Genomic DNA, 27549 nt, shown 5'->3' on the forward strand with positions numbered 1-27549 from the left:
AACTAAAATAGTTGGAAAGAGCTATTCATATAAAGCAGATAATATCTCAGTGTCACAATGCATCAGGTACTAATGGTAACATTAGTACCTTGCTCACTTAGTTTTTAAATGGTAACTGAGCCAAACTACAGTCATATTATTTAGCCTTTCCCTAATAGCATCCTAAGCGATGGCTATTTTGTTAAAAATCTACATATATGACTGGGTAGTATGACCCCATAATGCCAAATTTTCCTCACTTAGGAAGAGACTATAAAACAATTCATAGATGAAAGCAAAATCCTAATATACTCATTAATTAAATTATGTTACCATATCCAAGAATGTATGCTTTGTCTACGTAAATTTTCTTTCAGTTAATATCCTTTTCTTTCCAGAGATAAGAACAATTGAATCTTCTTGATGATTTAGGAGTTTAAAAAAAAGAGACTTTTCCCCCCCAGGGTTGACAATTTAGCACATCTTCTCTCAAATATCTGCATATGTGACGTTGACACGTTAACAATTGCTGTCCTGATTATATTGTCTGATTAATGTCGAGTGTAGAATTTTTGCTTAATCAAATCTTCTCTGAGCTTAAGATGATATTAAAATGTCTGCTTCAAGTCCACGTCATACCTTCTGGCTTATCAGTTATGACTTACCTTTGTGGAACTATTAACCACTTAGGTCTTATAAAATTACTTTCTAACTCTAGCTGCTTTTATTTTGTAATTATTTTCATTGTTTAGAAAAGAATGGTGAAATGCATTTCCCCATTCAAAAGCCTAACTTTGATCTGATATCAACATGATTTTCTTTGGCAGACTAATAGATTATTCTTTCAAATGCCCCAATTGATAGGGAGAAATCTCTGGAAGCTTTCTTAGCATTCACATAGTAGTTTCTGGGAATTAAACACTCATGTTATGGTTAAGTTTAGAATTTGACCAAAATGGACAAAAAAACCACCATGATTTTCAAATACTAGCACACACATATATCAGGTATCCCTCTGAGAAACTGAAAAATATAAAATCAGTCACTACAGTGATGATATCTGTTGTTCTTCTGGGTTATAGGTATTTTTCATTTTATCAGGCATGTATGTTTTTGTTGATGCAATTGCTAGTTTGCAAGCATTTAAAAAAAAAAAACCTCTGAGAAGGTAACTGGGGTCATAGCTTAACTATTTATAAACAGCAACCAATTTTTGGGTACATAACTGTGTATTAAAATACTTGGTGTTCCAATTTCCACAAGACAAGGACATCATTTCACTCTTTCCTATAGAAATAGTTGTCAGCATCTATTCTTGTTCTCCCAGATTCTTCCCTCAGCCTTTTGAGGCAACAAAGAACTCCCCTCTGAAACAGTGAGGGGTGGAAATTTCCCCTTCACATCTTTGCTAGACTCTTTGAAATAGATTTGCCTTCCCAACTAGGAGTTTCTATATTAACCATCTATGATGTTATTTAAGCCAAAAAGGAAAGCAAAACAAACAAAATAGCATAGAAAATGCCAGAGGAGAGCAACTGCAATTTAAAGATCCAGGGAGAGAGCCAGAGACACACACTAAGGGTCTATCTGTGTAATTCCTTAATTATTTCTTACAAAAAGGGTAGAACCTTAGCACCCCCACTTGGGCTATACGCAGTATAACTTGGGCAAGTTACTCTGATGTTATTCTTCCTTATCTGTAAAGGTAGGGTAATGGTACATGAAAGAATCATATAAAGCTTAGATGAAATTTTTCATGTATATGAATTTGAGGTATGCCTGGGCCAAATCAACAAAGAATAATGCAGGTTAACTTTGAAATCCAGTCCAGGAAAAAAAAAAGTGACTGAAGTAGACCTAAGGTTTATGAGAAGACTTGCCTGATGTTATTTAAAGATAAATCACTGTTCTACTGGAGATACAAAAGGAGAAAATCAAGGAGAATGGCTCAGTGGCTCCAATGGCTGCTAGGGCCATTGCTTCTGGCAGGACTTCAACATCAACTGAACAGGATAGTGACAGTCATTTAGAAAACAAGAAATTACAAAGATGGAAACAAGATTGGCAAAAAAAAAACCCTAAGTTTAAAATATTCTTTTAAAAATATGCTTTGCAGAAAACAACCTTTCAGTCTTTGTCCTACCTATTTTCAAGTTGGAATAATTGATCCCTTATGCAGGCCACCTCTGCTCTTTGAGGAAGATAATGAGGATATTAAAATAGAAAAATGATAGACCCAGACAAGGACTTAGCCACTTCGTCTGAGCCTGTTGCAGTATCCCATGTAAATACAGATCTGGGTTATAATTGAAATTCATGTTTTTACAATCTTATTTTTAAGCAGTGTTCTCTGTCTTTCAGTTGGCTGCTGAGAAGTCCAGCACCCTCCTCTATTCCATATTTGCAAGTGTGTATGGTTTGTATTTTTGTATATTTGAGACTTTTAACTTTTCTCCCTACCTTCACTTCCCCTGTATTTTAATCAGCTTATCTAGTTAGTATGTATTTCCAAACCCCCTCAAATTTACTTTGTGGCTATAAATAAAATAAAAATGCTCAATACCTTCCATGTCCCTTTCAGTACAGGTGAAGTAAAATCTTTAACTTAGCAGTTCTCAAACTTTTTGATCTCAGGTAACCTTTGCATTCTTAGAATTTGTTGAGGGCCCTAAGGAGCTTATTTATGTGGATTACAGATATAGATATAGGTATATACTTTATTAGAAATTTAAAAAAGTGAGAAAATTTAAAACACAAGAGTAACACAAGCACATATACTAATAGTAATCATACCAATGGTGCCAAAATTCATTAGGTAGCCTGGAAAACTCTGAAGACAGTGAGAGTGAAAAAGATAAGTACTATCTGAATAGTGTCATAAAAATGGTTTTGACTTCACATATTTGATGAAGGTCTTGGGAACCCCCATTCTCTGGGCTCTGTGAACCAGAGTTTGGGAACCATTGCTCTAATTCATCCTGCTTCTCCCTTTGTTTTCCTGTTCAAATCACTTTAATGCTTTGTCATGGTTTCTCAGAATGACATCCAAAAGCTCCAGTAAGCTATACGAGATGCTTTGTGGTCTGGTCTCTGCCCACCTTTCCAGACTGTCCACTCTGCTCCAGTTATACTGAGAGATTTGCATACCTAGACTTTGCCTTTTCCTCTGTCCTTCTCTAAGCTGTTGCTCCTGTTTTTCTCTTGAGCTGGAATGCCTTGTGCCCCTATTCATCCTTCTGGACTCAGTTTTGTCTTCAGTTTTGCCTCAAACCATTCCTGAAGATCCTTTTCTGGTTTTCTTGAACATAGTCCCATTATAGCCTTTATACTCTTCTTTTATAACCATATTTTATCTCTGTATCCTTCAGTTGACTCTAATATCCTTTAATATCCTTGGGTCTTGATCACCATGGGTTTCTAACACAGTGCTAGGCACAGAGTAGATGTTTAATAGTATCGTTGAATCAGTGGATGAAAACTATGTGTTTAGTAATAGAAGCATGTCATATACTCTTCCTTCAAGTGCTTCATAAATTGGGGTTGTAGTTTTCTATAACATATGTGTTTATTCATGCATTTTGTTATAAAATTTCTATTGAAAACACTAGTAAGACATTAGTGTTAGATGCCCCTGGATATATACTATGAGCCAATATATTCAATGGTGACAGAGGACTAATGGCTGCTGGCAAGGTCCATCTTCACCCTATCAACCAGGAAGTTAGTATGGTAGGGCTAGGACATAAAAAAGGAGAAGCATGAGTTTAAGTACTTTCTTCACCACCTTGAGGTATGGAGGATTTGTTTATGGGCTGTCTTGCCATGCTAGCAATAGACTAACCTACAGTCAGAGTACCAGGGGAGACACGATGGAATTTGCATGCAGCAACATCTGCATATGTGGATTTTGGGAGAGGGGAATCATAGCTTTCATCTTTGAAAGAGACCAAGAGTTAAAAAATATTTAAGAATCATTTCCTGATTAATGAATTAGTTTCAGTGTATTCAGACACTTTTATTTTTCATGAAAATGAGTGAAAGATCATTCAATGCCCTAGCCCATTTTACAATGGCATATTTATACCTATTATAACTTTGTGAGAAGTTTTGATTGAATTTGTAGACTTCTGTACTGTATGTAATGAATCTTTCTAAATCAGACAGCTACTGTGAAAACTGACCTAGCAGTTGACTATAGGAAAACTCAGACCTAAAATTTTAGGCTAATGCTAATAATAAATAGATAGTCCCAAGATAGTCTTATGCTCAGAAACTATTTCATAAAATCAGGTTTGAATTGCCAATCAATTCCATCAAAAAATAATTTAAATAACCGATCAATATATTTCATATCTTCATTGACAATATGATTTATTCTATTAGGTGTTTACTCAACTTTCTATCTTTTTAATATATTTATTTGTAGATTCCCCATACAATTGCACCCCCTTATTTTGACCCGTTCCCACCTTTCCCCGCCCCCCACCCCATAGTGTGTCTCTGGTTTATAGTTGTTTGTTGATTTTGATTTTTTCTTTTTTATAGTTATTCTTTTCCCTGGTCCCTTAATTAGGTTTTCTAGATTCCTGCTATGAGTGAGACCATCTGGTATTTTTCTTTTTCTTTCTGGCTTATTTCTCTGAGCATGATTCCTTCCAGCTCCATCCATGTTGCTTTATCTTTTTTGATTGCTGAGTAATGTTCCATGGTATATATGTACCACATCTTCTTGATCCAGTCATCTATTTTTGGGCATTTGGGTTGTTTCCAAAGCTTAGCTATTATAAACAGTGCTGCTATAAATACAGGGATACAAGTGTTCTTTGGAATCAATGTTTCTGTGTCCTTTGGGTAAATACCTAGGAGAGGAATTGCTGGATCATATGGAAGCTCTATCTTTAGTAGGTTGAGGAATCTCCACACAGCTTTCCATAGTGGTTGGAGCAGTTTGCACTCCCACCAGCAGTGCAGGAGAGTTCATTTTTCTCTACATCCTCGCCAACATTTGTTGTTGCTAGTTTTTTTAATATGTGCCATTCTCACTGGTGTTTAACTTTCTGTTTATTAATACAGTATCTATTTTAATTAAGTAAATATTTATTTAGTGTATTATTTGCATCTGGAATGTATTGTTTCTGTTAAAGTATTGACTAATTTGATGGCACAACATTAAAGAATAAATTAAATGAATGGAAAATGGTATTAAATGTAATAAATGTATAATAGTTTTATTTTTTAATTTTTTTGTTAAAACTTTTTTTTAATTCATTTATTTATTTATACAAGCACTGAGTACAGTCAGAAGCACAGGAGGGTGAGAGAATTCACCAGAGCCAGAGCGGGGAACAGAACAGGCACACCGACGAAACACACTGCTGAGGGGAGCAGTGGGCGAGAGAGGAGAGGTCTGCAGCGCCATGTGGGGACCCTTCCCGGCAGCCGCTGGGGATCAAACCGGCACTGCGGAAGCTGAACTTTGAACTTTGATATTTTTCCTTCCAGACTAGATTTCTTTTATTTATCACCCTTTCCAATCCAAGATACACACACTCATCCTTCTTTTTTTATTTATTTATAGCATTTGGTATTTTACTTTATTTTAATTATGTTTTATTTTTTACATCATTGGTCATTTTTAAACAATATTTGCTTCTCCCCACCCCCTCAGGTGTAGTCCCCGTAGAGTTTCCTTCACCATTTCTCCCGTGCACCATCACATCAGTCCCCTGTGCTCCTCCCTCCCTCCCTCTGATTCCTCTCCTGCCTCCTCCCCTGCAGGATGTATCTGATTTATAATTATCTGTTAATGCTTTGTTGTGTTTTGTACTGTTACTATTTTTTTACACTGATGTCTTATTTGGTTCCCCTATATTCCTGCTATAAGTGAAACCATCCGATATTTTTCTTTTTCCTTCTGGCTTCTTTCACTGAGCATAATTCCTTCTAGATCCATCATGTTGCTGCAAATGACATGAGTTTATCTTTTTGGATTACTGAATAATATTCCATTGTGTATATAGACCACATCTTCTTGATCCAGTCATCTATTTTTGGGCATTTGGGTTGTTTCCAGGTTTTACCTATTATAGTGTTGCAATAAACATCGGTGTACAGGACACACTTGTACTTCTTATGGTAGGACATATTCTGGATTAATTAGAGCATACAAGTATCTTTAATTAGTGGTTCCTTGCTTGGATTATTGAATATCTTTTTTCTTTTTTGGTATTTTGAAAGTTCACCTCAAGAAAGTTTGTCTCTAAACACAATGGCAAATGCAGATGCTAACATATCAATATTAACTCTAAATGTAAATGGACTAAACTCTTCAATAAAAAGACACAGAGTCGCAGGCTGGATTAAGAAACAAAACCCAACCTTTTGCTGTCTCCAGGAAACACATTTAGCTACAAAAGATAAAAATAGACTCAAAGTTAAAGGATGGAAAACAATCCTACAAGCAAATGGACCAAAAAAGGAAGCAGGAACAGCTATACTTATATCAGATAAAACAGATTTCAAACTCAAAAAGGTAAAAAAGAGACCCCAATGGTCACTACATTATGATCAAGGGGACAATACTTCAAGAAGAAATAACACTGATTAACATATATTCACCAATGAAGGAGCACCAAAATATATCAGACAACTATTATCATCTTTGGAAACAGACATCAGAGAAAACACATAGTAGTGGGAGACTTCAACACACCACTATCAACAATGGATAGATCAACAAGACAAAAAATAAGACACTAAAGCTCTAAATAAGGATCTAGAGTGCATAGGCTTAACAGACATCTATAGAACACTAAACCCCAAAAAATTTGAGTACACATTTTTCTCAAGCACACACGGATCATTCTCCAGGATCGATCACATACTGGGACCCAAGACAAACATCAACAGATACACCAAGATTGAAATCATACCAATCATCTTTTCTGACCATAAAGGCATTAAACTAGAAATAAATCATAAAAAGAAGGCAAGGAAATCTCCTACCTCATGGAGATTGAAAACCACACTACTGGAAGACCACTGGACTAATGAGGAGATCAAAGAAGAAATTAAAAAATTCTTTGAATTGGGCCTCCCCGGTGGCACAGTGGTTGAGCGCTGGGTTGCGAAGCTGCCCGCGGTCTCTGCGGCGCCGGTTCGATCCCCGGCTGCTCCCTGGTCACCGGAGGAGGGTCCCACATGGCGCGCAGACCTCTCCTGCCGCCCACTGCTCCCCTCAGCAGTGTCCTTCGGTCCTTCTGCCTGTTCTGCTCCCCGCTCTGGCTCTGGTGAATTCTCTCACCCTCCCGCGCTTCTGACTGTACCCAGTGCATGTATAAACAAACAAACAAACAAACTAAATAAATAAAGCATGCCTCTATAAAAAAAAAAAAAATTCTTTGAATTGAATCAATAGGAGGACACCAATTTCCTAAATGTGTGGGATGCAGCAAAAGCAGTAATAAGAGGAAAATATATAGCAATAGAGGCTCACATCAAGAAACAGGAAAGAACTCAAAGAAACAACCTAATCTCGAAGCTCAAAGATCTGGAAAAAGAACAACAAAAAAACCCCATGGTCTCACTCATAGCAGGAATCTAGAAAACTTAAATAAGGGACCAGGAAAATGATTAACTATAAGAAAGTGAAAATCAAAATCAACAAAAAACTATGAACCAGAGACACTTTTAGGGGGGTGGGGGCGGGAGGGGAGGGATTGGGGTCAGAATGGGGGGGGCTGCAATTGTATGGGGAATATAAAAATAAAATTTATTATTTATAAAAAAAAACAAAAAACAAACCCAAAACCAATAGAAGAAAAGAAATAATAAAAACCAAAGCAGAGGGCCTCCCTCGTGGCGCAGTGGTTGAGCGCTGGGTTGCGAAGCTGCCCGCAGCCTCCACGGCACCGGTTGGATCCCCGGCTGCTCCCCGGCCACTGGAGGAGGGTCCCACATGATGCGCAGACCTTTCCTGCCGCCCGCTGCTCCCCTCAGCAGTGTACTTTGGTCCTTCTGCCTGCTCTGCTCCCTGCTCTGGCTCTGGTGAATTCGCTCACCCTCCCGCGCTTCTGACTGTACCCAGTGTTTGTATGAATAAATAAATAAATCTTTAAAAAAAAAAAAACAAAGCAGAAATAAATGAAATTGAAACTAAAAAAACAATCCAAAAGATCAATGAAACCAAGAGCTGGTTCTTCGAAAAAATAAAATAGACAAATCCTTAGCCAGGTTCACAAAGGAAAAAAAGGAGAAAGCACAAATAAACAGGATCAAAATGAAAGAGGAGAAATCACAACAGACACAGCAGAAATCAAAAGAATAATCAGAAACTACTCTGAACAGTTATATGGAAACAAGTTCAACAATCTAGAGGAGATGGACAAATTCCTACAACTCTACAATCACCCAAAGCTAGATAAAGAAGAAGTAGAACACCTAAACAGACCAATTACAAGCAGTGAAATTGAAATGGTAATCAAAAACCTCCCCAAAAACAAAAGTCCAGGACCTAATGGATTTACAAATGAATTCTACCAAACATTCAGAAACGAATTAATGCCTGTCCTTCACAAACTTCCAAAAAATTAAGAAGGAAGGGATAATACCAAACACGTTCTATGAAGCCAAAATTGCACTAATACCAAAACTGAACAAGGACAACACAAAAAAAGAAAACTACAGGCCAATCTCCCTAATGAACACTGATGCAAAAATCCTCAATAAAATTTTAGCTATCAGAATCCAACAATGTATCCATAAGATATTTCACCACGACCAAGTATGATTCATTCCAGGGACACAAGGATGGTTTAACATCCGAAAATCAATCAACGTTATCCAACACATCAACAAAAAGAAATATAAAAACCATATGATAATATCAATAGATGCCGAGAAAGCTTTCGACAAAGTGCAACACCCATTCATGATAAAAGCCCTTGAAATTCTTGGGATACAAGGAACATACCTCAACATCATAAAGGCCATCTATGACAAGCCAACAGCCAGTATCATTCTCAATGGTGAAAAGCTGAAAGCAATTCCATTAAGATCTGGAACAAGACAAGGATGTCCACTCTCACCACTGCTTTTCAATATAATACTGGAAGTCCTAGCCAGAGCAATAAGACAAGAGAAAGGCATCCATATGATGAAATTCATATGAAATTCTTTCACCACCAAAAACCCTGAATAGCCAAAGCTCTCCTGAAAAAAAAAAGAAGGGAATGGAGGCATCACACTCCCAGACTTCAAACTCTACTATTAAGCCATAATCATCAAAACTGCATGGTATTGGACCAAGAACAGACACACAGACCAATGGAATCAAATAGAAAATCCAGAAATAAACCCACAGATTTATGGTCAACTAATCTTTGACAAAGGAGCAAAGAATATGCATTGGAGCAAAGAAAGTTTGTTCAATAAATGGTGCTGGGAAAACTGGGTCACTACATGCAAAACAATGAAGCTTGACTACTTCCTCATACCATACACAAAAACGAACTCAAAATGGATTAAAGAACTAGACATAAGACTTGAAACCATAAAATACATAGAAGGAAATATATGCAAAACACTATATGATATGCACATCAAAGACATCTTTACAGACACATCACCCAAAGCAGTGATAGTGAAGGCAAAGATAAACAGCTGGGACTACATCAAATTAAAGAGCTTCTGCACAGCAAAAGAGACAATAACCAAAACAAAGAGAGACCTCACCGACTGGGAGAACATTTTTGCACACAACACTAATGATAAAGGACTGATCACAAAAATCTACAAAGAGCTGATGAGACTCAACAACAACAAAGAAAATAATCCAGTCAAAAAATGGGCAGAAGAGCTAAAAAGAAACTTCTCTGAAGAAGAAATACAAATGGCCAACAGGCATATGAAAAAATGTTCACCATCACTCGTAATGAGGGAAATGCAAATCAAAACTACCATGAGATACCATCTTACACCAGTGAGAATGGCACATATTAAAAAAACTAGCAACAACAAATGTTGGCAAGGTTGTGGAGAAAAAGGAACTCTCCTGCACTGTTGGTGGGAGTGCAAACTGGTCCAACCACTATGGAGAGCTGTGTGGAGATTTCTTGACCTACTAAACATAGAGCTTCCATATGATCCAGCAATTCCAAGGCTAGGTATTTACCCAAAGGACACAGAAACATCAATTCGAAAGAGCACCCGTATGTTTATAACAGCACTATTCACAATAGCTAAGCTTTGGAAACAACCCAAATGCCCAAAAACAGATGACTGGATCAAGAATATGTGGTACATATACACCATGGAATATTACTCAGCATTCAAAAAAGATAAACACATGCAATTTGCAGCAACATGGATGGCGCTGGAAGGGATCATGATCAGTAAAATAAGCCAGAGAGAAAAAGAAAAATACCGGATGGTCTCACTCATAGTAGGAATCTAGAAAACTTAAATAAGGGACCAGGAAAAAGAATAACTATAAGAAAGAAAATATGAAAATCAACAAACAACTATGAACCAGAGACACGCTATGGGGGTTGGGGGGTGGGGAAAGGAGGGCTTGGGGTCAAAATAAGGGGGTTGTAATTGTATGGGGAATATAAATATAAAATTTAAATAAAAAATTAAGAGGATATTATAAATATAATGTTCAGACCAAAAAAAAAAAGTTTGTCTCTTATTGAATTCCTCTCTAAATGTACATTTCCTCCTATGTTCATTTCATGTTTTGGTGACTATGACATGAATGACAATGTATAGACTGACCCCAAGGCCTGTGATTCAGTGTCATAATGTCAGTTTTGTTCCTTTTGAATTTCAGACAACAAAAATAAGGCCATTTCTGAGATTCTAGGAGATAAATGGCAAAAATAATGCTATCATATTTGATCTAGGATTATGTTGAATTTGCATTTGAATGTGAGGATGTCTGATGTTTTGAGAATTAACGGAGTGGTAATGAAAAAATATAAAATGAAAGTTATTGTACACATGTTCATTGTGTTCTAGATCTGTGCTTGCAATGTGGTAGCCCTAGTCACAGCTAGCCACTGAACACTTGAAATGTGACTGTTGCCACATACTGAAGAATAATATTTTGAAATAAAATACATTTGTTTTACCTGTTTTTTTTTACTTTTTAAATGAGATTTTACTAGAGTATTTTAAAGTTAAAGTAGTTTATGTTATATGTGTTACTGTATAGCATTTATAATGTTTTATTTTTTTTTAAAGATTTATTTATTTATACAAGAACCGGGTACAGGCTAGATGTGTGGGAGGGTGAGAGAACTCACCAGAGACAGAGCAGGGAACAGAACAGGCAGACTGATGAAATACACTGCTGAGGGGAACAGCAAGCGAGACAGGAGAGATCTGGTGCTCCATGTGGGATTCTCTCCAGCATGCCAGGATCAAACCCGCGCTGCAGAGGCTGCGGACAGCTTCACAGTGCAGTGCTCAACTGCCTGTGCCACCAGGGAGGCCCAACACTTATAATGTTAATTGTTGTAATTATTAATGTAATGTGTTATAAATTTACATAAACATCTACCTCTGGTCCAGGCACTTTGCATGCATTTTTATCTCATTCAATCATTACTATAACTTTATGAGTCATGTAGCTTTAATCTCAATTTTCATAGAGCCTAATAATTAGAGAGATTAAATAGGCATGGGAGAATTACCCATGACAGAGCCAGAATCAACTCCAGTTCTTGCTGGTAACGAGTAACCTGTAGCCTCTTAGATAGCATGCCCCATCAATAATTCTTTATTGCCATCAGTGACAGCAACGTGACTGAATATGCTTCTTTATTTAAAAAAAAAAAAGTCTTGGTTTCTTTGTAATATAGCACTTTGGTCTTCAATGGGTCTCCCATTCATTTTTTCATTGCATGCATTTAATGGACCTGATAGCCACAATGATATGTACCTCATTTGATGAAAGACACCACTGCACTTAGTAAATCATGATGCTCATTTTTTTTATTCAGTTGTAAATTATGCAACAGGGTTTATTGAAATTCAGCTAGTAGATTTCTATCTCTCCTGATGTCATTAAGTTGTTCTTACGAACTAATTGGATGATGTTGCATTTTTATAGTGCTTCCTACTAAAAATTCTTTGAAAGATTTTTAAACAGGTTTAAAATGATGTGAAATTTTTTGAAGTGACAGGTAGTTTTTTATGATAAAAAAATGGGAACAATTCCATATGCTTATCTTTAAAATCCGTATGTTTAAACAATTCCATATGTTTCTGTTTGAAATCTTTCAGTTCTCATTACTGAAAGTGACACCTTTACCTTGAAGGGACACATTAATTGTGATTACATTTTCCCCAAAAAAAAAAATCTGCTATGTAGAATACCACTGTTAATCACTTGTCACAGAAAATATCCAAAATTTGTTCTTTGTCAAAAAGTGTGGATCATCTTTAAGTTTGACAGTTTTCATAAGTTTTGTACTTTATCACAGGATACCAGAAATACAGTTACTATAGTTAGCAATTTTATTTGAAAGTATTGTAAATATTCTACCTTTAAAAAAATATTGGCAAAGGGCCTCCCTGGTGGCACAGGTGGTTGAGCACAGAGCTGTGAAGCTGGCCACAGCCTCTGCAGTGCCGGTTCGATCTCAGCCAGCCGGCGAGAATCCGACATGGCAAAGCAGACCTCTACTGTCTTGCCCGCGGCTCCCCTCAGCAGTGTATTTTGTCAGTCTGCCTGTTCTGTTCCTGCTCTGTGTCTGGTGAATCCTCTTGCCCTCCCGTGCATCTGGCCTGTACTCTGGTTCTTATAGAAATAAAATAAATCTTTTTAAAAAAATATTGGTACAAAATTAATTACACTGGTGACATTCTTGTGCTAGCATGTATTTTTGGTTTTTCTTGTTTCCTGCATCAGCTTGACTGCATAGTAATTGGATTTCACATGTGATGCTTTTTCTGTAGCCTTACCTTGGAAATACTGTAAGAAAATTCCAACTTAAAAGTCATTGCAGGGCCTCCCCGGTGGCGCAGCAGTTGAGCGCTGGGTTGCCAGCCTCTGCAGCGCAGGTTCGATCCCTGGCTGCTCCCCAGCCACCCCAGGAGGGTCCCACATGGCGCGCAGACCTCTCCTGCCACCCACTGCTCCCCTCAGCAGTGTACTTCGGTCCTTCTGCCTGCTCTGCTCCCCGCTCTGGCTCTGGTGAATTCTCTCACCCTCCCGCGCTTCTGACTGTACCCAGAGCTTGTATAAATAAATAAATAAATCTAAAAAAAAAAAAAAAGTCATTGCAGGCACTAGTTTCAATCACAGGTTTTCCATGAAACTTTGTTCTTACCAAGTAATATATGTTATTTGAGCATGTAGTCTCTCTGTTTTATCATTCCCTTAGAGAGTTACAAAAATGTTCTTCATGATCTTATTGAGATATAATTTGTGTATAAAGAGAGTTAGAAAATATTTCAAACTGAATGATAATGCTTATGTTAGAAGTGAGGAAAGACTTCAAAGTTAGTGATTCAAGTTTCCTAGTTAATAAAAAGATGAATAAATTAACCCAAATAGAAAAATGAAATAATGAAAAAATAATAGAAAAATGAAATAATAAATTAGGAGCTGAAATCAGTAATATGAAATGTGAGCAACAGAGAAAAATGAGCAAATTCAAAAGATGGTTTTAAAAAACATCAAAATTATTAAATATCTTAACAAAACTATTCAAGAAAAAAATGTAAATTACAAATATCAGGGAGAAAAGTAGATATCACTACCATTCTATAAACTAAACAGGAATAATAAAGAAATATGTACAAATTTATGCCAATAAACTCAGCTACTTGAATGAAATGAACAATTTTTTTTTAAAGATTTATTTATTTATTTACACAAGCACTGGGTACAGTCAGAAGTGCGGGAGGGTGAGAAAATTCACCAGAGCCAGAGAGGGGAACAGAACAGGCAGACTGACGGAAGTACATTGCTGAGGGGAGCAGTGGGCTGCAGGAGAGGTCTGCGTGCCATGTGGGACCCGCACCCAGTGGCCAGGGATCGAACCGGCACTGCAAAGGCTGAGGGCAGCTTCGCAGCCCAGCGCTCAACCACTGCGCCACCGAGGGGGAGACACTGAATAGTCTTTTATCTGCTAACAATATTAAATTTATTAACAAAATCCTCACAAAGCAAACTACAGGTCTAGATAGTTTCACTATCACAGAATTAAGGAAGAAATAATAATCTTATACAAACTCATTTAGCAAACATAGGAAGAAACACTTTCTGACTGATTTCATGAAGTCAGAATAACCTTAGTTACCAAAGCCAGCAAAGACATTACAGAAAAGAAAACTGTAAAGAATATCACTCCTAAACATATCCATAAATTTTTTTGAAAATTAGCAAGTCAAATCCAGCAATATACATAAAAAAGTGATTCATACACATCTCTTTCATATGCATCTATGATTTAACATTCATGTATATGTATTTAACATCCAAAATATAACAATGTAACCTGCCATGTAAAGACTAAAAATGAAATACAAGATCAAATGATGCAAAAAGAGCATCATTCTCCCCCCAAAATATCTGCTATGTAGAATACCGCTAACAAAATTTGGTATCCAATTATGTTAAAAAACAAAACTATCAGTAAATGAGGAATAAAAGTAAACTTCCTCAATCTGATAAAGGGCATTTACAAAAAGCCTACAGCTAAAATAATAATAGTGAAAGACTGAAGGTTTTCTCTCTCAAATCAGGAACAGAGCAAGGTCATCAACATAGTAGTAGAGCTCCTAGCCAATGAATAATGGCAAGAAAAAGAATTAAAGCAAACATTGGTAAGGGCATAAAACTGCTCCTATTTAGAAACATGATTATTTGCATAGAAATTCTAAGGAAGCATGGGCCTCCCTGGTGGCACAGGGGTTAAAGACAGCACTATCAAGCAATGGATCTCCAGCCTCTGCAACATGAGTTCAATCCCCTGCCAGGGAGCTAACCTACATGGTGCAGCTGACCTCTCTTATCTTGCCTGCTGCTCCCCTCAGTAGTAGATTTGCCTGTTCTGCTCCCCACTCTGTCTGGTGAATCCTCTCACCACCCCCACCCCACACCTTGGTCTGCACCCCAGTTCTTGTATGCATAAATAAATATATCTTTTAAAAAAAAAAGAAATTTTAAGGAAGCAACCACTACTCCACCACCACAGTAAAACATACTAGCCTTACTAAGTGAGTTTCAGAATACAAGATCAGTGTACATCATAGGGCCATGAACTTGTTACCCATGTAGTTTTAAATTAATCAAAGTATTGATCATATGAAATTTTGATGTACGTGACCAACAGTTGTATGGAATAGCCTAATAATAAGGGGAAGAATAAAATATTATCTTTTTTTAAAATTGAGTTAATAGTGTTTTATAACACTGTATAGCTTTCTGGTGTACAGCTTTTCACCTTGACAACTGTATATATCACACCGCACATACCACCAAATGTCCAGTCACCATTTGCTACCAACCATTTGCCAGTCAACCAAGGGAAGAAAATTAGAATAATTAAAATTTCCACATAGCTAATATATATATATATACATAAGTAAATGATAATAAATCCACAATTCATTCATCCTCTCTTCAGACACTTATCAGATTGAAGAGAATAATTCAGTGACTTGCTTCTCTTTGTCCCAGCTTTTGAGTACTGTGAATTAGCACAGAAATGGTTGGAAAAGCGACTGTGGTTCATAGTTGTTTGTTGATTTTGATACTTTCTTTCTTATAGTTATTCTTTTTCCTGGTCCATTATTTAAGTTTTCTAGATTCCTGCTATGAGTGAGACCATCCGGTATTTTTCTTTTTCTTTCTGGCTTATTTCGCTGAGCATGATCCCTTCCAACTCCATCCATAGAGACACTCTATGGGGTGTGGGGGCAGGGAAAGGAGGGCTTGGGGTCAAAATAAGGGGGTTGTAATTGTAAGGGGAATATAAAAATAGAATTTAAATAATAAAAAATAAAAAGAAATAAAATTAAAAAAAAGAAATGGTTGGAAGAGAAGGTAAGCCTTTTTGGTTGTATAAACTGTAATTGCATGTTTACTGAACTGAAATTTTAATATACAGAACTCAAGCATGATCATCACCATAGAAATATTTGGCTGGTTGAAGACATGGGCTGTGGGATTCTATTTTTAAGGAATTGAGTGATTGTATAATCTAACCATCAATCTTAAAGAAGATTGGGTTTCTATTGGCAGTGGAATATATTGCATACACTAATATCTGTTTTGTGACTTAAATCATGTGAGTTGTTTCAATTCTCCTTTCTTGATTTTTTTTCCAAACAACTTTATTGAGGTATAATTGATACACAAAAAAAGTACATAATCAGTATATGCAATCTGATAGTTTAGACATCCATATACATCCATAATATCATCAAAATCAAGGTAATAAACATATTTATCATCTCCAAAGTTTCCTCATGCCTCATCCATTTTGTGTGTATGGTAAGAACACTTGACATGAGATCCACTTTCTTCACAGATTTTTAAACTGCACAGTATAGTACTATTACCAACAGGTAATATGTTGTACAGTAGATCTGTGTAAATTATTCATCTTACATAAAAACTTTCATATCCATTGAATACCAACTCTCCACTTCCTCTTCCCCTCCCCCCTGGCAACCACCATTCTACTCTTTGATTCCCTGGATTTGACTATTTTAGATACTTCAGGAGTAGAATCATGCAATGTTTGTCCTTCTGTGATTGCCTTATTTCACGTTGCATGATGTATTTCAGTTCTAGCCACAGTCATATATGGCAGGATTTCCTTCTTTGTAAGGCTAGGTAATACTCCATTGTGTGTACATGTCACACTTCTTTACCCAACCAGCCATCCATGGACCTGTAGTCTGTTCCCCTATCCTCACTATTGTGAATAATGCCGCAGTGAACAGACAGATATCTCTTTTGAGATCTTGATTTTGGATCTTTGGGATATATACCAGCATTGCTGGATCTTATGGTAGTTCTATTTTTGAGGAACTTCCATACTCATTTCTACAGCACTATGCCATTTTACATTCCTACCAAAAGCGCCAAAACATTCCAGTTTTCTTTACATGTTCATCAATATTTGCTATCTTAAAAATAATAATAATAGCCATTTTAACAGATATAAGATAGTTTATCATAGTGGTATTGACTTTAATTTTCCTGGTGATTAGTGACATGCAGTGCCTTTTCAAATGCCTACTGGCCATTTATATGTTTTATGTCTTCTTTGGAGAAATGAATATTCAAATCCTAAGCCCATTTTCTCATTGGATTATTTGTAATTTTTTGGTTTTGAGTTATGGGAGTTCCTTGTATACTTTGAATATTAATCCCTTACCTGTTTCAATTCTCTTTTAAAAATCCTAGGCTTACTAATATTACTCTCCATTTTAGCCTAGATTGGCATGAAACCTTGAGACAGGGGTAACTGCATTTTAAAGGATAAAAGTAATGGCACATTATATGTTGCATTGAACTGAATGAGAAATTTATAAAGGCTGAGGGAAGATCTAGAAGAAAATATCTTAAAGAGTAGATTGCTAAAAATTGATAAACCATTATATTTCCATAAAGCAGTTTTTATCTGGGAACCTAGATTTGAAGCCTGGGCAGAATGTGGGTTTTTAGGTTGATGATTCTCTGAATATTTCTTCAGCCAGATGGTTCTGCAGGCTGGGTGCCATCTGACCAGGCAATGTTTAGTTAGATTATTTAATTGTGTGTTTATTAAAGCTTGCTCTTTCTGGCAACATATTGTGCCTTTTAAAGTGTTTCCTTGGCAAACTGCTAAATTTGGGGTGGTGTTTTATTAAGCATGTCACTGGGACTGCAGAGGTCACTACTTACTTTTGTATGCTTTAGAATGCCAAAGTATAGGACTTCCTGAACTTTGGACCTTGTACTACTGACATAATTGATTTTGATTTTTAAGACTGATTCTTAATTTTTGCAATATTACAGGTGTTCTTTGGAGAGATAGTCACTGTTGACTAATTGATTTGATGATTGAATACTGGTTTCCCTCATTGGCTTATGTATTTTGGGAGAGTACTAATAGTTTAGTACTGACACTTGATAACCATATAGCAAAACCTCATTTTCAAAATGCATGATTATGGTACCTTAAGAAAACAAAGGTCATTGTCTGCTAAGGCTGTTTTCTAAGTAAACAACACAGCATCCTGCAATCTAGCATCGTCCAACACCTCCTAATGTACCAGAATGATATCCACTCTGACTAGCACAGGTTGGGATGAATGAATTATCAGAAGAGACCGAGGAGTCCATGAGCATTATTTCCAACACATGGATGTTTGAACTCCAGGGTCTGTGTTCTTCTGTGAGCTCTGATCATTTTGTGACTGAAGAATACAAACACCATTCGATACCTTGGCACTACCATGGTAGCTCCACGTGCTGTTTAACAAGGATCTCTAACTGTAAATTCCTTAATCCCAGGCAGCTCTGACTCTTGATTCCTGGCAAGTGGTGTAAGCGAAGAGTCTGTAACCCATTTTAAAGATTCATTTTATTTATGCATACAAGAACTGGGGTTTAGGCAAGAGGTGCAGGGAGTGAGAGGATGCACTAGAGATAAGAGTGGGGAGCAGAGGATTCACTAGAGATAAGAGTGGGGAGCAAAAAATCTGGCTCTACTGAAATACTCTGCTGAGGGGAGCAGTGGGTAAGACAGAAGGGGTCTGCTGTACCATGTGGATCGGCTCCCTGGCCAGGATAGACCTTAGGCTGCAGTGGCTGGCAAGATAGCTTGATAGACCTGAGACTAACCCCTGTGCCGCCAGCGAGGCCCTGTAACCCATTTTAGACTAATATTGCCCTAACAATATCTGGCAGACTCTAACAGCCTACTTTTGTAAAGGTTGCTCATGAAAGTGCATACAGAGATGTTCTTCAGTGGTCAGAAAAGGCAGAGTGGATGTATTCCTCTTGGAAACTGAAAGAGAGTAATAGAGGAGCACATGGAGAGCATAAATATAGCGTTAAAAAGATAATCTATCAAAATCTGGACTCCTGATGGGTTTAGGAATTGAGATGTAGACTGCTGTAGTATTCATATCTGGAAAGTTGACTGCCCATCACCACATAATATAGGTTAGTTGCAAATAACACAACATTTAGGCCTTTTGAAGAGTTTAGTAAAACTATAATTCCATATGCAGTTAAATACTTACTCTGAAACTGGATTCTTTTGGTGAGTTTCCCTGTTCAGTCATGGTTCCGTACAAGAGAGGAGGGATCCAGCCAGGGGCCAATTGTAAACCAGCAGAGTAGCTGTAACATGCCTGAAGCGTGACTTGACCATTCATTAAAGGGAATCCATGCATGATGACATGCCTGTAGAATAAACACACAGTGGCATTTGTTTTCCGTGTGCTGTCAGGACAGTAATATGTTTGTAAATTAAACAAGTGGTAGGCTGTGGTTTCTCTGAAATTCCTTAAACCTACTTTGTGCAGTTCTTAGAAACTTCTCTGTATTTTTAGAAAATGTTGTATAAGGGTTATGTTTCAAGGAATTTTAGAACTCTTCATTTAAGCTTCCAGGTACCTCTGCTGTGTTGGTTATAGAATGCTTTCTGTCAACCTAACGTTATTCTTTTCCAATAATTCTTAATAAGATTTTTATGTTACATACCTCAACATCATAAAGGCCATCTATGACAAGCCAACAGCCAGTATCATTCTCAATGGTGAAAAGCTGAAAGCAATTCCATTAAGATCTGGAACAAGACAAGGATGTCCACTCTCACCATTGCTTTTCAATATAATACTGGAAGTCCTAGCCAGGGCAATAAGACAAGAGAAAGACATCCAAGGAATCCAAATAGGAAAAGAAGAAGTCAAACTATCACTATTTGCAGACGATATGATATTATACATAGAGAACCCCAAAAACTCCACAGAAAAGCTAATTCAACTCATCAATCAGTTCAGTAAAGTGGCAGGATACAAAATCAACATGCAAAAGTCAGTAGCCTTCCTATACACAAACAATAAATCTGAAGAAGAAGAAATCAAAAAGACCATCCCTTTTGTTATTGAAACAAAAAAAATCAAATATTTGGGAATAAATCTAACAAAAGAGGTAAAGGACCTATACAAAGAAAACTATAAAACACTGTTAAAAGAAATAGAAGAAGACACAAAGAAATGGAGAGACATCCCCTGCTCATGGATTGGAAGAATAAACATTATTAAAATGGCCATCCTTCCAAAAGCAATATACAGATTCAATGCTATTCCAATCAAAATTTCAATGTCATTCTTCAAAGAAATAGAACAATTATTGATGAAATTCATATGGAATCACAAAAAACCCCGAATAGCCAAAGCTCTCCTGAAAAAAAAAGAAGGGAATGGAGGCATCAGACTCCCAGACTTCAAACTATACTACAAAGCCATAATCATCAAAACCGCATGGTATTGGAACAAGAACAGACATACAGACCAATGGAATCGAATAGAAAATCCAGAAATAAACCCACAGGTTTATGGTCAACTAATCTTTGACAAAGGAGCAAAGACTATGCATTGGAGCAAAGAAAGTTTGTTCAATAAATGGTGCTGGGAAAACTGGGTCGCTACATGCAAAAGAATGAAGCTTGACCACCACCTCACACCATACACAAAAATCAACTCAAAATGGATTAAAGAACTAGACATAAGACCTGAAACCATAAAATATATAGAAGGAAATATAGGCGAAACACTACGTGATTTGCACATCAAAGACATCTTTACAGACACATCACCCAAAGCTGTGATAGTGAAGGCAAAGATAAACAGCTGGGACTATATCAAATTAAAGAGCTTTTGCACAGCAAAAGAGACAATAACAAAAACAAAGAGAAACCCCACCAACTGGGAGAACATTTTTGCACCCAACACTAATGATAAAGGACTGATCACAAAAATCTGCAAAGAGCTGATGAGACTCAACAACAACAAAGAAAATAATCCAGTCAAAAAATGGGCAGAAGAGCTTAAAAGAAACTTCTCTGAAGAGGAAATGCAAATGGCCAACAGGCATATGAAAAAATGTTCAACATCACTTGTCATCAGGGAAATGCAAATCAAAACTACCATGAGATACCATCTTACACCAGTGAGAATGGCACATATTAAAAAAACTAGCAACAACAAATGTTGGCGAGGGTGTGGAGAAAAAGGAACTCTTCTGCACTGTTGGTGGGAGTGCAAACTGGTCCAACCACTGTGGAAAGCTGTGTGGAGATTTCTGGACCTACTAAACATAGAGCTTCCATATGACCCAGCAATTCCACTCCTAGGTATTTACCCAAAGGACACAGAAACATCAATTCCAAAGAACACCTGCACCCCTATGTTTATAGCAGCACTGTTTACAATAGCTAAGCTTTGGAAACAACCCAAATGCCCAAAAATAGATGACTGGATCAAGAAGATGTGGTACATATATACCATGGAATATTACTCAGCATTCAAAAAAGATAAACACATGCAATTTGCTGCAACATGGATGGCGCTGGAAGGGATCATGCTCAGCGAAATAAGCCAAAAAGAAAAAGAAAAATACCGGATGGTCTCACTCATAGCAGGAATCTAGAAAACTTAAATAAGGGACCAGGAAAATGAATAACTATAAGAAAGTGAAAATCAAAATCAACAAAAAACTATGAACCAGAGACACTTTTAGGGGGGCGGGGGCGGGAGGGGGAGGGATTGGGGTCAGAATGGGGGGCTGCAATTGTATGGGGAATATAACAATAAAATTTAAAAAAAAAAAAAAAAAAGATTTTTATGTTACAGTCACCATGTTTATTGATTCATAAATAGGGACTGATTAGATCTAATTTCAAGGAACCCAATTTAAGTAATTTGTTGCTTTTTTTTTTAAAAAAAAGAATATTATATATATGTGGGATACTTTCTGAGATTTGTAATTTGAATATGCTATATAATTGACCTGAAGTTTTGTGTTACCTGGTTTTTGGTTTGTTCATTTATGATAGTTTTTTTTGTTTTTAATGTTATATTGGTCATCTAGCCACTTGTGGTGGTCTTGTGTATCAGTCTTTAGCAACACTTCAGTGCTATATGTTATTGAAAAACAGGTTGGTGTGTTATAGAACTGAGAAATTAATTTCATAAGCTTCATTGTAGAGAAAAGTGGAAGAACACAGTGGATTAAAGATTGGTTCTGGCATTAGAATTCTTGTATCCAGTTTCAGCTTCCCTTGTTACCAGGTGTGTCTTTGTTTGCAATCTACTGAATCTTTCTAATCTTTGGTTTCTTTTCCTTATTAGTTGGGATGTTAAGAGTATCTACTTCATAGGGTTGTTGTGAAGATTAAGTGAAGTAATCCATTTAATACAGGTCTTGACACATGGTAAATATTCAAAAAACTTTTATCATCTCCTCTATTAATTTTCTCACAGCCTTGAGAAATAGTCCTTGTTCCTAGAATTAATTCTTTTGTTTGGTTACTGCATTTACTTTAAGGAAAATTGCAAAATGGTCATTTATAAAGTGGCCCGACTTCTAGCTTGGTGCCTCCTTTTTGTATATAGATACTTTTTTTCATTTATAATAGCCAAACTTGTATTCAGACAGTTTGAAGATGTCAGACTTAGAAACATCTAATTTATTCTTTTATGTGTCTTTTGAAAAGGAGTTTTGCACATGGTAATAATACTCTACCAATATTTTGGATCCTACCTCTATTAATATCTGTCCTGCAGATTAATAGCAACAAAACAAGAAGAGAACCAAGACCATTTTTGATTTTTGATTTAATCTGAGCCTTTGACGCTGATCCATAAAGCAGGATATTTCATCTTCTGCAGGAACTACTAATGAAAGTCAAGTGTTATAAGACATTGTTCTTATCAACAGGATGGTTTATTAGTCAGTGCCTTCTCTGAGGGACACAGGATAATTGTACAAAAGCAGGATATTTATTTGATAAAATGCCTTGTAGGTTAGTTTCTATGAATTTATCCTCAAGATGTTTGGGAATTATCCCAAAAATGAAAAAAAAAATTCTTTGGATTTCAGAAGTAATTTCTAGTGGAAACCGACTTTTTGGAAATCAGTTCTAATTGTGTTTTCGGCTATCTGGTCATTTGGAAAGGCTTCCTGTGTTATAGGAAGAAAGGGCTGGCGGAAAAACAAAGATAAAAATACAGCCACTAAAGATGTGGCCACCAGAAGATCATGCAGAGCTGTGTATATTCATTCTGTATCTATAAACCTTTTGTGTGGAAAGATTCTTCATCAGAACTATCAATATTTATAGATTATATTATAGTTTGATTAGACACTCATATCCGCATTATGGTCTCAGCACCTTTATAGTCTTAAAAATGTTTTTTCATGCCAGATTTTATTACCTATTTTGTAATCAGTTACAAAATAACATGCAGGCTCTAATCCTACTAATTGATAAGTAAAGTCTTAACATTAGGAACATTTTCAGAAATATAAACAGGAAAACTATGTCATATTGGGGCAGCTTTGAAATCTGTAGGTTTATTTTTCATTTAGGTCTTGACTGCGGTTTTCTTATACATCATGTCCTTTTTCTAAAACTCTTCCTAGCATATTATATAATAGAACATCAGATGGCATAGAGTTTGAATCTCAGACTGCAGAGTGTGGGGACTTACCCTTATTGTTGGGGTAGAGATTAGGAGGAAACTAGGTTCTTTTTCTGACCTGCCATGATAATTTAATCTGCAGCAAAAGAAAGTTTCCCTCCCTAGTGATCTTTGGGATGCACTCTCTAAATATTGCATTTGAAAAGACAATAATTTCTCCAGTTAGCCAATGCAAACATTTATGGATACAAACTATTAAACTAGATGAGTGATTCAAATAATTACAAGATAAGTTTCTTCAAGAAATTTTTCATCTAGTTGGTAATACAAGTCAAAAATTCAGATTCTTTATAAATCAAGTTCACCTGTAGTCACTAAATCTCATAATCCAGTAATATTTCCTTATTATTTCTTTCTTTAGCCCTCAGTAATGTCTAGCACCAAGACTCTCCCTTTTTCTGGAAACCCTGGACTGATACTCCTCTTACCTATTTTTGACTTCTGTGTTCCCTAAATAGAGATTTCATCAAGATTCATATCTCCAGCACTAAAGAATATAATTACTTTGTACTTTTTATATCTTTCTACCCACTTGACTTAAACAAATGAAAATACCCATTGATCTGAAAGTAAATATTTAGGACAAATGTACTATATTAAGTTGGACCATAAGAGATTGTGATTTTTGTAGGTCAAAATGGTCAAATATTGGCAATTTTCTCTTGTATTTTTTTTGCTTTCTCTGCTATCATGTGGGAAATTAATCTTCTGCTATATAAATTGAGATATGATTTACCTTTAGGCTTTCCAATAAATTTTAATGAAAAAAATTCTCATTTTCAACTAAATTGATTTATTATGATGTTATATTTTCCTTCTCAAGTCATATAGGTAACTTCCATTATCATTAATAGGGTACAAATATTGCAAAAGATGTCATCCTTTCAGTAAAATAATTTATTGGCACCACAGATTTGACTGGTAGGATTTTTGTCTTCTCCTGAGGAATTTTGAATAGTGAAAAAGGTAAGGACATTCCTTTTCTTCTTCTGCTTTTCTGAAGTATATCGTTTATTCATTCCTGTCTGCAGTGCCAGAATTAGAAATAACTGTAGCCAAATTTCAAGGTCTCACCCCATAGCAGGTTCATCTCATTCCTTGGCAGGCACAGACAGTGCTTTATGTGATGACTCTATAATTACCCAGTATTGGTAAACACGCATTATTTAGCCAATACAGCAAAATGGCTCCTTCAGAGCCATTACATTGCAGTTCATCAAGTAAATAGTGATTTAGCCATTTTCATGAAAAATGTGTGTTATTTCCTTGATAGCCTGTCAATCTACAGCATTCAGCTAATTCCCCATCACCCTTTATGACTATTTTGGAATCTCTTTTTGAAAACCATTACTGTACTCTATGAAGACTGTGCAAAGCTGTGTTTCAATGTAAAAATCACTAAGTGTGATTGTTTTTATGGATATTTCTATTATATACAGTCTCTCAATGTTAGAGATATGGACACACTGCCCATACTATTAATATAAATTGCTTTGATAGAAATGAAAATGACTTGATTGTCTTTAAGGAATGGAAAAAAGTAAATTTATGATGTTTTGGCTCTAGCAAAAATTTTACTTGTTCATTTAAATCTCAAATAACTTAATGACAGAATCATAAGACCCATTTAAGAAAATATGCTGGTGTCTATTGCTGTCTGAAAGCAGGTGTACACTGGGGATACTGAGCTTTAATACTAATATAGTTTCACAAACAAAGATGCCTTTAAGATTAAAATTAAAATAATATTTTCACTTATCTGTCAAAAGGATTCGTTTCCTTCAGGATAAAATTACAGTGTGGAGGTTTTGCTATATTCTCCTGAGAGATAAGCACCAAGAAGCAGTCTTCAGAACTCAGCTATAGAATTCACAAAGACAGTGTTGAGGAATCTGGGCTCATTTGGTTTTGTAGTGATGTGTCATGCAAGGATTTTTACCAAAACAAAGCATTAAGATGTACATGGAGTTCCTACCCACTGCTTTTTTTTTCCTGAAAGACAAAAATATCTGCCTTGCATACTGTGCTGCTGAGCCATGATGGAAAATGTCACGCTGTTTCCTACTTCTTCTCCTGATGGCACGATACAGATACTAAGTATGGGTGTGACAATGTGAGTATATTTAGCAAATCTCCATGGGACACAGAAGAGGGAAATTAGAATGGAATCATGTAAGAAATTCGAAAGGAACCCTGCAGTGTGGTGTGGTAACATACAGCTCAAAAAGTGTGAACATACACCTGTGAGTCATAGACAGTGTTATATGACAGTGTTATAGGTATATATTTCTAAAACAATTAGGTATATATTGGTATATAAAACAATTAGGTAACAATTAGGTATATAAATAGGTATATATTTCTAAAACAATTTTAAAAAATAAATAATTTTTTAAAAGAACAAAATATTTAAGTAAAAAATTAATGAAAGAAATAAGCCTCAGGATGCCATATACAGCGTGGTGATTGTGGTTAATATTGTAGCGCATGTCTGAAAGTTGCTAAGAAATTAGATCCAAAAGCTTCTCATCACATGATAAAACATTGTAACTCTGATGCTGGATATTAATTACACTTATTATGGTGAGCTTTTATATTATATGCTTAAATCAAACCATGTTGTACATCTGAAATTTATATGTCAATTATGTCTCATATATTACATAATACCAGTATTACAGGTATTATATTTTATAATTACTTATCCCCCAAAATTAAAAAAAAAATAACCCTATAAAGAAGGAATACCACAAACCGCAGCAGATATTGCTGCATTCAATAACTCTACAAGAACAGGACAAGAATAAAATCTTGCAAACATTGGTTCATATATTCATGTGTCTGTTTAAACTTTAGGATGCATGCTAGCTTTAAGGTCATTTATATCCCCAAGAAAATTCCTTCAGCTCTTTTTGCTAATGCATATACAATTTAATGAGGCCAGAAGCCTGAGTTTGAAGACAAAGGACATTTCTCCTTGGGGCTTTCCCATGTCCTGTTGTGGTAATAATGACCCCAAACTCTTCCTTCCTTCTCCAGCTAGTGCCTCCAGACTATCTTCCCTAAGTAAAGTTTTCTGTTTAGGATGACACCTTGTTTAATAATTGAAGATGCCTGCTTGGATTTTTTGGTGACACAGGGGGAGGACAGTTCCTCTTCATATCAGCTGTATCCCTTAGCTCATGTAACTTTCTGGTTTTGGTTTTACATTTTTGTCCCTCATTGAATGGAAATATTTAAGGAAAAGGACCAAAAGGAAATGTCTCATGATGGATATTATATGACCATTTGTTTTCTATATTTCCCCTTCCCTCCACCCTCACTCCTTAGAAACATCTGTGGCTTGCTGAGTTTTCCCAAGGACTCTCAGGAAAAGTAATTTTCTGAACTGATCAGAGAAGTCTATGGAGTAGAGAGAGGCTGCAAAAAAAAAATTGGTTTTTTTATATATTTTTTAAATTTTTTACATCATTGTTCATTTTTAAACAATATTTGCTTCCCCCACCCCAGGTATGTATAGTCCCCATAGAGTTTCCTTCACCAATGTACCCATGCACCATCACCTCAGTCCCCTGTGCTCCTCCCTCCCTCCCTCTGATCCCTCTCCCTCCTCCTCCCCTGCAGGATGTCTCTGATTTATAACTGTCTGTTTTTGCTTTGTTGTGTTTTGTACTGTTATTATTTTTTTCACACTGATGTCTTATTTGGTTTGCCTATATTCCTGCTATAAGTGAAATACTGGAGGTCCTAGCCACGGCAATAAGACAAGAGAAAGACATACAAGGAATACAGATAGGGAAAGAAGAAGTAAAAGTATGACTGTTTACAGACAATATGATAATACAC

The 27549-nt window shown here is 36.2% G+C and overlaps 1 protein-coding gene across 1 annotated transcript in view; it reads left to right on the plus strand.

The window, feature by feature from the left end:
- Window positions 1-27549, plus strand: part of LHFPL3 (LHFPL tetraspan subfamily member 3) — a gene marked incomplete at both ends in the record, with an annotated part of 346792 nt that overhangs the window by 90398 nt on the left and 228845 nt on the right. The gene's annotated exons all lie outside the window — the stretch shown is intronic.

This window comes from Talpa europaea, assembly GCF_964194135.1.
Source record: "Talpa europaea genome assembly, chromosome: 3".
In the NCBI taxonomy this organism is placed as follows: domain Eukaryota; kingdom Metazoa; phylum Chordata; class Mammalia; order Eulipotyphla; family Talpidae; genus Talpa; species Talpa europaea.